This window comes from Mercenaria mercenaria, chromosome 1 (assembly GCF_021730395.1).
Source record: "Mercenaria mercenaria strain notata chromosome 1, MADL_Memer_1, whole genome shotgun sequence".
NCBI classification, from domain to species: domain Eukaryota; kingdom Metazoa; phylum Mollusca; class Bivalvia; order Venerida; family Veneridae; genus Mercenaria; species Mercenaria mercenaria.
In genome coordinates, this window is record NC_069361.1 from 29519470 (window position 1) to 29532906 (window position 13437).

A 13437-nucleotide genomic window follows, 5' to 3' on the forward strand; every position below is an offset into this window, starting at 1 on the left:
AGGAAATGATAAACTGCAGCTATTATTTACAACTACAAATTAACAAAATGCAATGTAAATTAAACGTTATACAATAGCTGGTATGAATGTAATAACAACTACCATACAACAATACGGGCATTTTACCGATATGGTTTAGACTAGTACTAGCACACAATAATTTCAAATTACAATAAATATCAAATGCACGGTACTAGACTTGCCACATAGATTTATACATTCCAATGCAATGCAGTATCGGCGTTCCAAACAACGAAATGTTTGACATATGTTTATGACAAAGAGTACAAAGAGTACTTTACAATTATCATGTTAAACAAATTCCAGTACAAATCTCACAGCTAATACAAACGAAATATTTTAGATTCCTCTTTCAAAATAATTTACAAAAGTCTGAAAAATTTAAAAAATTAGCCTGACATACCGAAACTAGCTAATCTCTTGCCGAAGAGTAAACGTTTACAAAATTCTTTATAATGAAGAAAAATTTACTAAATAAAAATCGTAATTTCAAAAATTATACAAAAATCTAACAAATAAATTTCTTACCTCGATCGAGCAAAATTTCTACCAAGAAAAACTAATGTGACATAAATTCGTCTAAAGTCGAAAATGGTGTGCACTAGGCATATCTAGTCCAGTCTATTTGTAAGGTTATGTCCCGCCAAATATTTGATTTCATGAGACTCACGACATAGGCGTGAATTCTGACTATTTGCTTTTCCACGGGAATCACGATATAGCCGGGAAATCTGACTACTTTGGCGCGGATTGGAATTGGACAATTTAAGGCCCGATATAGTGGTTTTGGGGATAAAAACATAAATTACTTAAGTTTATAAATTACCAACTTTCTTATTACTGAACCGAATCTGATAAAATTTACATGGAAATTTAAGTTATGAAATACAGATAAACATGAGAGGTATTTCATGCGTAAAATCTGACATTTACCTCAATAACTCAAAAATTTACAAAAAGATGTTGCAATACCTGCATTTAAACTACAAATACATTGAGGCTCGTATGTCAGTTTGTGACAAATATAAGGAAAACAATTGGTTCCAGTGTGGCTTGAACCTATGCCCCCTGAAAAATTTAAGTCAACGTAGGATTATTGTAGGAATTGAATGTTCTTCAAAAGGAGGTACACAGACCTTAAACGTCTTATTTAATTTCCATGTGTCCCCTCTTGCAGATAGTCTTACATATCGAGTTATTGATAAATATTTAATCCTCAGTTATAACTGTATTATTGCTGGAAGAATGTATATGAATGTTATTTACTTGTCAATTACATGTTTATTGAATGTCATCAGAAAATGTTTAAAGTCTACTAAAATGAATTAATATCTACTTTTTAAAGGTAGTTAATCAGATTTTGGTCAGCTGATGATATTTTTGAATCAGAACTGAAGATAACTTATACAAAGTGTGTATCTCTATAAAACTTAGGCTACGTTCGATAACCAGCCAGTTCGGACCAGTATCTCCAGATTTATGTCCCTTGAACTGGTCACAATTGGAAAACGTGACATTTTCTGCTCCATACATAAACTAATTTGTTAACAATCTTACTCTTATTTGGCATAAATGTTAGCGTCAATGTCAAAGAGTGTCCTGGACAAGTTAATACTTACGGCTCAAAGGTCATATAAGTTCTTAGGCCATAATTTTGACTTCTTTTTGTGAAGTTACAGTTTTTAAAGTATCACTTCCATTTGTTGTTACTATAAATAGCCCATATTGTAACCTTTTAATGTAGACTTAGAATTATTTTTTAAGATTAACTCTCTTTGTTGTTACTATAAATATACTTATAATTTAACTGTTTTATATAATTGGCCGTAGGGAAAACCCAAGACCACTTTTCTGTGGTATAACATAGATGTAACTTCCAATGTTTAGGTTATTTTAAGGTATCCCTACCTGGTAAGGAATTTTTTTGTGGACTTAGGAAAGCAAAATATTGATTTCCTGTGGACTTACTTCCCTTTGTTGCACACTAGGTAGCTTAGTCTTTAAACTTTTTAACCTGGTTGTTATAATTAGATATGTCATTGTTTGGGCTTGCTGTCTACCAGACTTACACATAACATATGTTTTGCTATAACATCTACGTCAAATTATTAGAAATTGTCGAAGTTTGAATAATATGATAGTAATTAATTTCAAAATCAGCCATATTCAGCCACAAATTACTACACAACCACAGAAATTAAATTCCATTTCCAAAAGCAGGTGCTAGTGTAAAGAAATTTGCTAGGACGGACTTACATTGTGACTTTCTGACACTCTTGTTTTTAATTGAGTTTCGTCCCTTGCAGATGAGATTTCCTAGGGCTTGGAATGACTATTCGATTTATCGTTTCGGGCCATTAAAGGATGCATACATATAAACAAGCATACATCACCTCCGCGGGGTCCTATGGGGCAGCTCAATTGCAATTCCATGTCAAGCGGCGTATGACCCCACAGATAAAATAATGACCATAATTTTATGTTTTACTTAATATGATGATCTGGTATTTTTGTCACCAATATTAGAGCCTTTCTCAGCGGGGAATCATTTTATTTACATTGTGTTGTCTAACTTGTTGAAAATAGGGTAAGTGCGAGGTTGGCATGCCCTTTAATCCCCGGTTTCCTTAATATAGAGTACTGACAGTTCCAAGGCGGTGCCGCTATTTTCAACTTGTTTTCTGTCTGTCTTGTATTTTGTGTTGCGTATGTTCTCTTGTTTGTTGTTAGCGTTTCTTTCGTCTTTCTCCTCACTCCCCCTATCACCCCCATCTTTTCCCCTTGCACTCTGGCATCCCCTCCCCTTTTACTATGAGTAAGGTATCGTGCCCACCTTGATTTTGGCTGCCTGAATCCTAAGGCGGTGCCCAATCTTTGTTTTTTCTTGTTTATTTGTGTGTTTGTGCGTCTGTGTGTCTTGGGCGGTGCCATACAGTGTTGTTATATCTTACTTGTCTGTTTATCTATGAAAGTAAGTTATGTGTGTGTGTCTGTCCGTCTGTCTTTTGTACATGCGTGTCTGCGCTGCTGTGGATTACGTTGTAGGGTAACTGTGATTAAGGAACGCAACATTCCTGTTTGAATATTCATCCTTGTCCCACTTTCCCCTTCAACCCCCCACCCCACCCCCTTTCTACCCCTTACCATTGTGATTAAACAATACCCAAAGCTGTGAAAGCGTGAGTATTGGAACCACTTAAGCGTAATCTTCAATCTGATAAATGAAACAGTACTCTTAACACAACATAAATATCGCGCTAAACGATCGTAAGAGATAGAAATATAACAGCTCTGATTGAAGAAGGTAAGGGGAGACTATTTTTACGGCCGCCATAGGGCCCAAACAACGCTGCTTTGACAATAAAATATAACGAAAAACCACAGGTCGCCCAGCACGACATAAACGAATATGTTGCAGGCTCGATTTGATTGAGCTTGTTTATGGACGCTAGTAGAAAATGCAAGTTACCGTCCACGACCTCTAGCCCCGGGTTGAGCAGAACGAGAAAACAATGGACAGAACTAACTGGAATATAGAGGGGGGAACTATGGTTATGGAGCCTGCATATCACAGAAACTGCCTAAAGACAAATTTAAAGATGGCACTATATCCAAGGGTTGACTAAACAATACTCAAAAATGTTAAAGCGGAAGTATTGAGACCACCTGAGCCGAAATACTAACCTGTTCTCTTCAAGTAACTTTAACTTCTCTTCATGATCAGAATGACAGAACGAACGATTTCAGACACAATGTATTTCATCAAATCGTCATGGAGAACGTACGCCTTGCCAGCAATCCATAGATCTGCTCTCTCCTTATTGAGCTAAGTGGGCAGAGAAAGGAGTTTTGAAAGGACAATCTTCACCTAAACCTACTGATGATCATTTGTTTTCTTGGCAAATTATGTGTTCTATATACAAGGGTTGATCCGAAAGTAATGGCACTGTAGTTGTAAAATCGTGTGTAATGAAAAGAAATATACAGAAATGCATACCGAAGGACCTTTATCTATTTGCAATATTGTCTAAAAATATCGGTAAGAGATGTTGCATAGTTTTAACGATATCGACCTATACGGAAGGCATACTTGCAGCGATCGCTTAACGTCACTGACGTTATTAACGTCCGAGACGAAGTTTCTTACTGACTGCTATCAATATTCATTCCTTTTCAAAGTATCGTCCTTGATTTTCTATACAGCGCTCATGTCTGTTCACCCATTTACGGAAAGCAACAACATACCAGTCCTTTGAAAGAGATGAAAATACATTTTTACAAGAATTTTCAAATTATCAAGGTCCTGGAAATGGACCCCTCATAGTTTATCTTTCAGGTGAAGAAAAGGCGCAAAATCACGGCGCAAAAATCAAAAGTCTTCCGGTTCTCTGGCAATCCTCTAATGACTCATCGCCGTCCCTGAAACGCTCATACCACCTGAGTGCATGCTAGTCTCATGTTCACTGTTTCTGGTCCATATGTGTAATTTATCGTCTGCATGGCCTCTAACGGTGATGATCCTAAACACGCGCTGCGGTGTTTTGTCAGAAATCGACATATTTGCTCTCAGCATAAACAAGCGTTAACACTGCAGACACTGCGTTATTTTGATAAAAATCAGTGGCTGCATTTGACAGTTTTGTTAATGAACCAATAATATTTTAGCGTGCGGAGACATAACGTTAGTGGTGTTTTTTGAATTCATGTGCATTTTAAACGAAAACACGCCGGGAATAAATATTTTGTCATATTATCAGAATTGATTTTTTGTACATTTTGATGTATTTTTATCATTATGCTCAGATGAATACGCGCCCCATGGACGAAGTGACATTACTTTTGGATCAACCCTCGTATTTTGCAACATAATTTTTAATTTGATCAAAACCTTTCACTGAATGTGACTTTAATCGCAGGTTGTTGAGAATTAAGAGTGTTTTGTGAATATGCATTGCTAAAAACTTCAAGTCGTAATTTACCTCCTTCGATGGTCAACTGCGACAGTCTGATATGCAATCATGAAGAATCAATAATTGGTGAAATTCAATGGAAATTCAGCCATTATTTGTAGCTGAACGAAGTCCAAATAAACGGACTGTAGTATTTATCTGAAAACTGCCACTTTAAACTACTGTTTGTATCAACAAAAGGTCAAATAAATTGTTTTCTAAAAGTACAATGTGTTCTCTTCTAAAGTATTAAGTAGAGCACATCATCCTTGACACCATACTGTTTGTTCATTCGGTATGCTTAATTTCCACAGATAACACCCTGAGAAACATTATGTTGCTTTTTAACGTGGTTCAGTACATTCGAAATGTTTTAAGGTAGTTCAGTACATTCGGACTATTGAATTCGAGATGTAGAATTTATTCTTTTTCAAAGCTTCAAATTATAGTAAAATCTGGCAAATAAGAATAATAAGGTCGTGTGACACTGGTTATTTTTTTTACTTCAGGCATGATTGGATAAATGAGTTTAAAACTTAAGGAAAATCACAATTTTTTAGACATTTTTGTGACCAGAATTTAATTACAATGTAGACTTTAAGTTAACCTGCTACATCTGAATATAATGTATATTAATTGGTTAGATAAAATGTATAGGTCCGTTTGAATATTTTTGTTTTGTTTGCACTTTATTTAGAACTATTTTTTTACGTTTTAACATTTTGTTATGATATATAATTTAGAAAGAAATTTTACAAGTATACAGGTGGGATACATTTACATGTAGGATGCTCTTTCTGTATGCTAGCTGGGACCAAGCATTATTAGATGCTATTCTAGACGATCCGTTATGATCTTCCCCGATCAACCTTAATCAAGTCAGACCAATTTAATTCCTGTACATAAATGTACTTATAGAACGCTTTCATTTATATTTACTTGCTAAATTTTTGGTAGCAAAATCAAATGCTATATTATAGTTCATGTATAGTTAGGCAAGCTTAATGCCAATCTGATGTAAAAGTAATTGTGTCCTGTTTAGCTTCAGAATGAATATACATTTAATTGTAATCGGTTGTTATTAAAATTATACTTTAAATTTATTACTTAAGGCTCTTTCATGGCCGTATTGTAATAATTAAAATGTCATTTGTTAAGGCTTTTGCATTTTTTTTCGGTTTTAACCCGTTGTTAATAGTTTTGGGAAGTGATTTATCAAAATCACCTTCGCAGAATTTAATCAGGAATAGACAGTCTCACAACTATTTCGTATCTATCTGCTGTACAAATTAGTTCAATGCGGAATAATTTTCCATCTCTGACATCATTATCGGACAGTCGTGGACTTGATCACAAACTTACAAGTACTCATGCCTTTTAAAAATATTTATTACGAATAACGATTGGCTGCGTACCTTCACTTAACATCTTTTTACTTTACATGGGCTTTGAATGCATTACTGTCTTTATCACCAAATTGCAAAACCGCAGTATCATATTGATGATATGGTCAGCCGAATCACAATCTGACTAAAGCACTTCTTGATCTTCTAAATCTATTTTTATTTGAACCAATCAGACAACTTGTTCGAATGTCAAAGAGTAAGAAAAACTTGCAGTCAATTCAGGGTTCGAACCCGGGACCTCTCGCTTTCAAGGCAAGTGCCCTACCGACTGAGCTAACCGGCTATCTGACATTTTCCAACATAAAAATTGTAGATATCCGAAACAAGGTTTTTTAAAGCTTGCAGAATGTTGTAAGTTAGCTTTTAATTGGCTAGCGGAAGGGTCGTCAGAACGAGGCTATCAATAGCTCGTTTTCAGATCCTAAGCGTAGCGTAATAGGAGATGTACTTTATACAGATTAGCCGAATCAAATCCATCTTTTGGAATTGATTCTTTTCAATGATTTTCACGTACTAACATAAAGCACCTTCCATCAGTACTGTTCTCAGTACTTTGATTCAGTTACGTAACGGAGGACATTTACTCTTACCAGTGCTTCTAGACTCTGTACCAATACAAACCTGTTCTCCAAAAGTAACAGCAAACTTCCCCCACCTGAATCAGAGGTGTAGGACGCAATATTTTATCTAACCGTCTAGAGAAAATACACATCGCGACTAACTCGAACTGAGGTCCCCACAGTCCATAGACCTGCGCTTTCCCTACTAAGCTAAACGGACAGGCTGTAATCATTTTGCAAATACTGATATGTACAAATGATCCAAGTACCAATACCTCGCAGTTTAACACAATTTTGAAGGCGAGCTTTTGCCTGCTCTCAGCGGCAAAAAGACTTGTTCTTTGTAACTTACGAAATTAGACCGAACACATATAAGAATATAAATGAATTAGCAGATTTTTTCGGCGAATCGATATAAAGCTATATCGCCGAGAGGAAGCTAAAATATAGTCTCTTTAAAATATCATTTAAATGTATGAAATACATTTTATTTTAAACAGCCAGTCGTATATTATTAGGTTATTTAATATTATTCTGTACAATACGGAGATATATTTGGACGAGTACCCAGCTGAGAAAACCCATATTGGACGAGCCGCTAGGCGAGTCGAATATGGTTTTTCCAGCTTGGTACGCATCCAAATATATCTCGTATTGTACAGTTCAATGTTAAATAACCAATTTATTCTATATCTATTTTATTTTAGTTTAAATTAAAATGATTCACTGAATATTGTATTTCTGCCTTCCTCATTTCAAGACGCATAATCTAACTCTGTACATAGAGCGCCTACTTCACCCGATTTACATTCGAAACATTTTCACGCGTTTCGGGCTTTATCGTATGTTTAACTTGGGACTTATTGAACCGTCCAAATGCGGAAAAAAAACACAGGATCTTGTACGCATGTGCGTCCAATAAGGTGATATATTGTACGGTCACGTGTTGCAAATGAACGTTCACGATTGGATAGATAAAATAGATATAGAATAAACAGCTATATCGCTATTAATTAACAGGTATTAAAAATTATAAAAACAGTCACGACTGCTTCAAAACAAATAAAATGTTTTAACAGATTTTTTGCAAATAACTCTTTCAAAGATGGTGCTTTGAAGTCCATGCAGTCGATAAAAATATGCTTAATTAGTAAAGTTACAACAAAAGAAAAATAATTGTGTAAACATAATGTTTGCTGAGCGCAGTGATATACAACAGTAGAGACAATGCAGTTTGTTTTGCTTTGCCTCACACTGCTTGCCATGACTAGCCATAACGGGCGGACTCTACTGCCAAAAAGGCACTCCGAGGCCAAGTTGTTTTCAAATCACTAGTTCCTCGCCGATGTGTGTTCAAACTCCAGCTTGGGAGTAGAATTTTTCCTAGAAAAAGTCATGTTGCTGGCTTATGCAAGGTCGTTGGTTGTACCTAGGTACCCATCCGTGTTGCAATAATGCTTCGAGGACCACCTTTTGGGTCTTATTGCACCATCAAAAGCTGAAAAATCGCAATATGATTGTTTTTAAGTAATTCTAAACCCAACACACGACCGGCAGAAATGTTAACACCAATTTAAGGCCAAATATATGCATTTACACACACACCCTGAAAATGGGATATACGTACTTAAACAATATGCAACATCTCACTAAGGTGCTATGGGAAATCTCAACGTCATCCTGGACCCTCCTCTCCGAGCTTCACTACCGGGAACAAAACCATGAATGTAAGGATTTTTAAGTCGTAAAATCCTAGCAAGAAACCTGTCTTAAAAGAGTTACAGCTGAATGGGCGTAACTACACATCCGACGTTAAAAATGCAGTAACACAGGTTTATATTTCTTAAATTCTATCTAACTACATTTTAAATAATTCCCTGCGTGCTATATAACAATAAACTGACAATTTTTGTCAAAGTTCTAATATTTAGCGTACTAAAAACTATTCTCTTCTAATTCTGTTTTTAAATAAAATCAAGACTACATCAGCGAAAATTCAAACACAAATGTCAAAGGCAATATATTTTATTTAAAAGTGGTTTTCTCATTTCATTAAGCCCTATGGATGAGTTCAGTGACTGCGAGGTGTACTCTAACACGATGTCAGTGACTTTCAAATACATCTTTGAGAACAAATAGGACGGTTTTCACACAGAATCCACTCATCAGTGTTTTAAGGAGAAATAACAAGTTGTAGGCCAATAAATATATGTAGGCCGATATATATAAATTTTGTAAAATTGTAATGAAACGATGCCTTGTTCAATAAACTTCATGATATTAAACCTACTCAAGATGGATGAAATACAAGGGACCGATAGGGAGGAAATTGTATCGTTTCTCGCTGCTGAATTAGTTCTACTCGTTTTTTTCATTTTTATCTTCTGAAAGAAGGATGTGTACCATTCCAAGCTCCATCAAACATACTTTAAGTCATTTATGTGGACTTCTCTCAACAGCGCAGTTCAGTCCTTGAGTAAATGCTTGAAACAGATTCTATCGACCATATTTATCTTCTTTAAAACAGACTGGCATTTATCATAAAATCTGAACATGAAATATTTGTATTCACATCTACATGTATTGCGATATTACTATGTTTAAAATTGATATTTTACACTATGCTTTTTCTATAATTATTCTGGAACTGTTTCCAATGTACGTCTTTTTAGATATTATTTGAATGTTGTTTTTTTTTTTAGTGTCGATTACGCCTAAAACCTATTTCATTCATACAAACAATATAACTGACGCAAGCTTGACCGTAACTTGCTGAGAATATCCATTTCCTAGAAGCTAAGTGCAAAACAAATTCAGCCGGAGCCACATTATTGAAACACATTCATGCTGCGGCTAAAACAAGGACAAACAATGACAAGGACATATTTCAGGCATGATAAGACATCAAAACAAGAGCACCGCCTTGCGGGTGCTGACGCTCATCTGATTTGTTTTGTATAATAGAAATATTGTCCTACCCATGATTTTCTAAGTCTAAAAAGGGCCATCACCCTTGCAAAAAGCAGGATAGAGTTATGTTTCTTGATGTACAGTGTCCACTTATGATGGTGAAAAACTGTTGCAAGTTTTAAAGCAATAGCTTTGATAGTTTATGAGAAAAGTAGACTTAAACATAATATTCAACCAAGAAAATGATTTTTCTAAGTCCAAAAGGGGCAATAATTATTGCAAAAAGCAGGATGAAGTTATGTTGCTTGCTGTACAGGGTCAGCTTATGATGGTGAACAAGAGTTGCAAGTTTTAAAGCAATAGCTTTGATAGTTTAAGAGAAAAAGTTGACCTAAACATAAAACTTAACCAAGAAATCTGATATTTTCTAAGTCCAAAAGGGGCCATAAATCTTGCAAAAAGCAGGATGGAGTTATGTTTCTTGCTGTACAGGGTCAGCTTATGATGGTGAACAAATGTTGCAAGTTTTAAAGGAATAGCTTTGATAGTTTAGAATAAAAGCTGACCTAAACATAAAACTTAACCAAGAAAACTGATTCTCTAAGTCCAAAAGGGGCAATAATTCTTGCAAAAAGCAAGATGGAGTTATGTTTCTTGATGTACAGGGTCTGCTTATGATGGTGAACAAGTATTCCAAGTTTCAAAGCAAAAGCTTTGATAGTTTAGGAGAAAAGTTGACCTAAACATAAAACTTAACCAAGAAATCTGATATTTTCTAAGTACAAAAGGGGCCATAAATCTTGCAAAAAGCAAGATGGAGTTATGTTTCTTGCTATACAGGGTCAGCTTATGATGGTGAACAAGTATTCCAAGTTTCAAAGCAATAGCTTTGATAGTTTAGGAGAAAAGCTGACCTAAACATAAAACTTAACCAGGCAACGCCGACGCCGACGCCGACAACCGCTCAAGTGATGACAATAACTCATCATTTTTTTTCAAAAAACCAGATGAGCTAATAAAATGCATGGACGAGGTATAAAATGAGACGAAAATAAAGTATAAATATTACAATTCATATACACAAGTGGAACCTCCCTAATCCGAACCCCTCTAATCCGAAAACCTTTCTAAACTGAACGAATTATTTGGTCCCATTTTTTCTTATTCATTCTCTATTGTAAAAATACCCTTCTAATCCGAAACCTCTCTGCTCCGAAAACCGAACAAACTTTTGCGATTTTTATAACTAATTAGTAATACATTAAAACCTACCCTTCTAATCCGAACCTGGTTAGTAAATGTATCTGATGTAAATCTCTCACACATTTTGACATTTTTCAGTCCGTTTACAATTTCAGCTATTACTCTTTATAAAGGTGTCAACATCAATGGGCCCCAACACTGGTAATCAAAAGTCATGTCAGAGTTTTGCTTTGTAGATCCATGCAATAAGCACAGATGTGAAAGAAGCAAGTTCAAATAGTTTGTTTGAACAGAAATAATGTAAGAATTATAGACATATGTGCAACAAGTACTGCCAATGTAATAGATCCTTATTAATCTGTACCTTCCTCAAATTTTTTTTGTGCAATTTGTTTATTTAAACACTGAAAATGGTACTAAATCGGATCATTACAATAACCGGTCAAGTAAAATATTCTCCTTTCAGCTACATTCTGTGAATGTTGGAGTGGTGAAAAAAATGTTTACAAGTGATATTGAGAAGTTGAATTAACATGAAATTTACACTTCACTAATAAAAGCAATCTACATGCTGCTTATAATTTGATTATTTTTGTTAGTCTGTACACAAAAAGATAAATTTACTCTTCATGTGTAACAAACAACATTTTTTTCGTTGTAAAATAGGAACCTTTCTAATCCGAAAACCCCTCTAATCCGAACTTTTTTTCTGGTCCGAGAATGTTCGGATTAAACAGGTTCCAATTGTTGTACTAGACTAAGTATCTAAAACAACATATTCAGAGTATTCTGCTAATGAAAGAAATACGTTATTAATAAATATTATAACATTCCAATAACCTTTCCTTAAAAAGGCGTAAGTATATGATTGAATTCCTGATAACATTGAAAAAAAACCACAACATTTTATCTTTTATTCTACATGCAAAGTATGACCCAGCAGTAGGACGTTCACCTTTTGGAAATGTCAATATGTTTTCTACGAGATGTTATCTCCGAAATGGGAGACAAATTAATACAACAATTAGAACTCTTTTCTGTGATAGCAGAATGATAAGGGCATAATGTGTTGTGTCACTGTTGTTTGTAGCAATCACTCTCTTGTCTGAAGTCAAACCAATATGAAACATATATATGTGGAATTTACATAATTTGTAAAGGGAAGTAAAGCTTGCAGGTTGGTTATCATTGAGGGATGTATTGATGGGGACATTGCACGTCAACCTATATTGTAATTAAACGTGCTGATTGAATGTTCCTGTTTCAAGACAAGAAACTTATAGTTCCCCCCTAAAGGGTAGTTTTTGAATGCGTCTGATATTTTAAATCTGAAACGGAATGTGTGAGTGAAACAGAAAAAAAATATATATTATCTACTTTAAAATAGGTAATTAAAAAATGGAAAAAAATTTACAAAGACTAATTTATGTACTAGAAATTTGATAACTGCATACAACTGGTCATATTTATATAATACGCAACTTAGTCTTAATACACGTTGTATTGTTACGCATATTACTATAATACTGAAAAATACGGTAATCTAAATAAATACAGTAATGTTTAGTTAAAACTCTTACTGTATGAATACTATATATTGTGTGAGTTTTATTCATTCAATACAAAATGTCATACAGTAAAACAAAATCATGAAATAAAATAGAAAGATGTTGAAACCACTAGAAATGATATATACTGTAACAGTAAAGTTCGGGTTTCAATGATGTTTCTCAGACGAAATATATCAAGCATCGTTTGGACAGTTTACTGAACATTCACTGAATATCGATTAAATGATTATATTATTAAAATAATTTCCCAAGCTATTTTCACCATCTATATTATTTCAATCTAAAGATAATATGGTACGTTATATACGATTCACTTCACGGTAAAACACAACATTGTGCATTTTGTTTTATTCATTTCGGAAGGAAAAGTCTTCGGGCAATTGTTTAGCCTAAAATTTTGCCAACATGAGCATACGATGTCTTATGTCAGCATTCAGACGTAAAACTACTCGAGTTTTTCAAAACGGCCTTAAGTTTGTGTGTACGTCAAATACTTGCTTAACGTATTTATGTCCCAGGGTCATTTGGATGTATATATACTATATGAATTACTATCACGCCTTTTTCCTTTAAATACTCTATATATTAATTCTGTAATTCCATTTCATATGCACTATATATGCACATAAATGTCATTTTCTGATATCTAACCTGACATGAAATTTACCAACGGTGACAGGTCTAAATATGAATATATTTACATACAAAAAATATCCGTCACGCATGCGCACAGCCATAATAGATTTTGAATCTTTGTGATTTGTAAATCTATGATTATTACATTTTACTGTTTGTGCGTTTCTTTCTGACAGAAGAG

At 34.5% G+C, this 13437-nt stretch overlaps 1 non-coding gene across 1 annotated transcript; it reads right to left on the reverse strand.

Annotated features, from left to right (window-relative positions):
- Positions 1-6586: 6586 nt before the first annotated feature.
- Trnas-uga (transfer RNA serine (anticodon UGA)) lies at positions 6587-6659 on the reverse strand. Its single transcript has one exon. It is a non-coding gene; the product is annotated as a tRNA-Ser (tRNA).
- Between the last annotated feature and the right edge of the window lie 6778 nt (positions 6660-13437).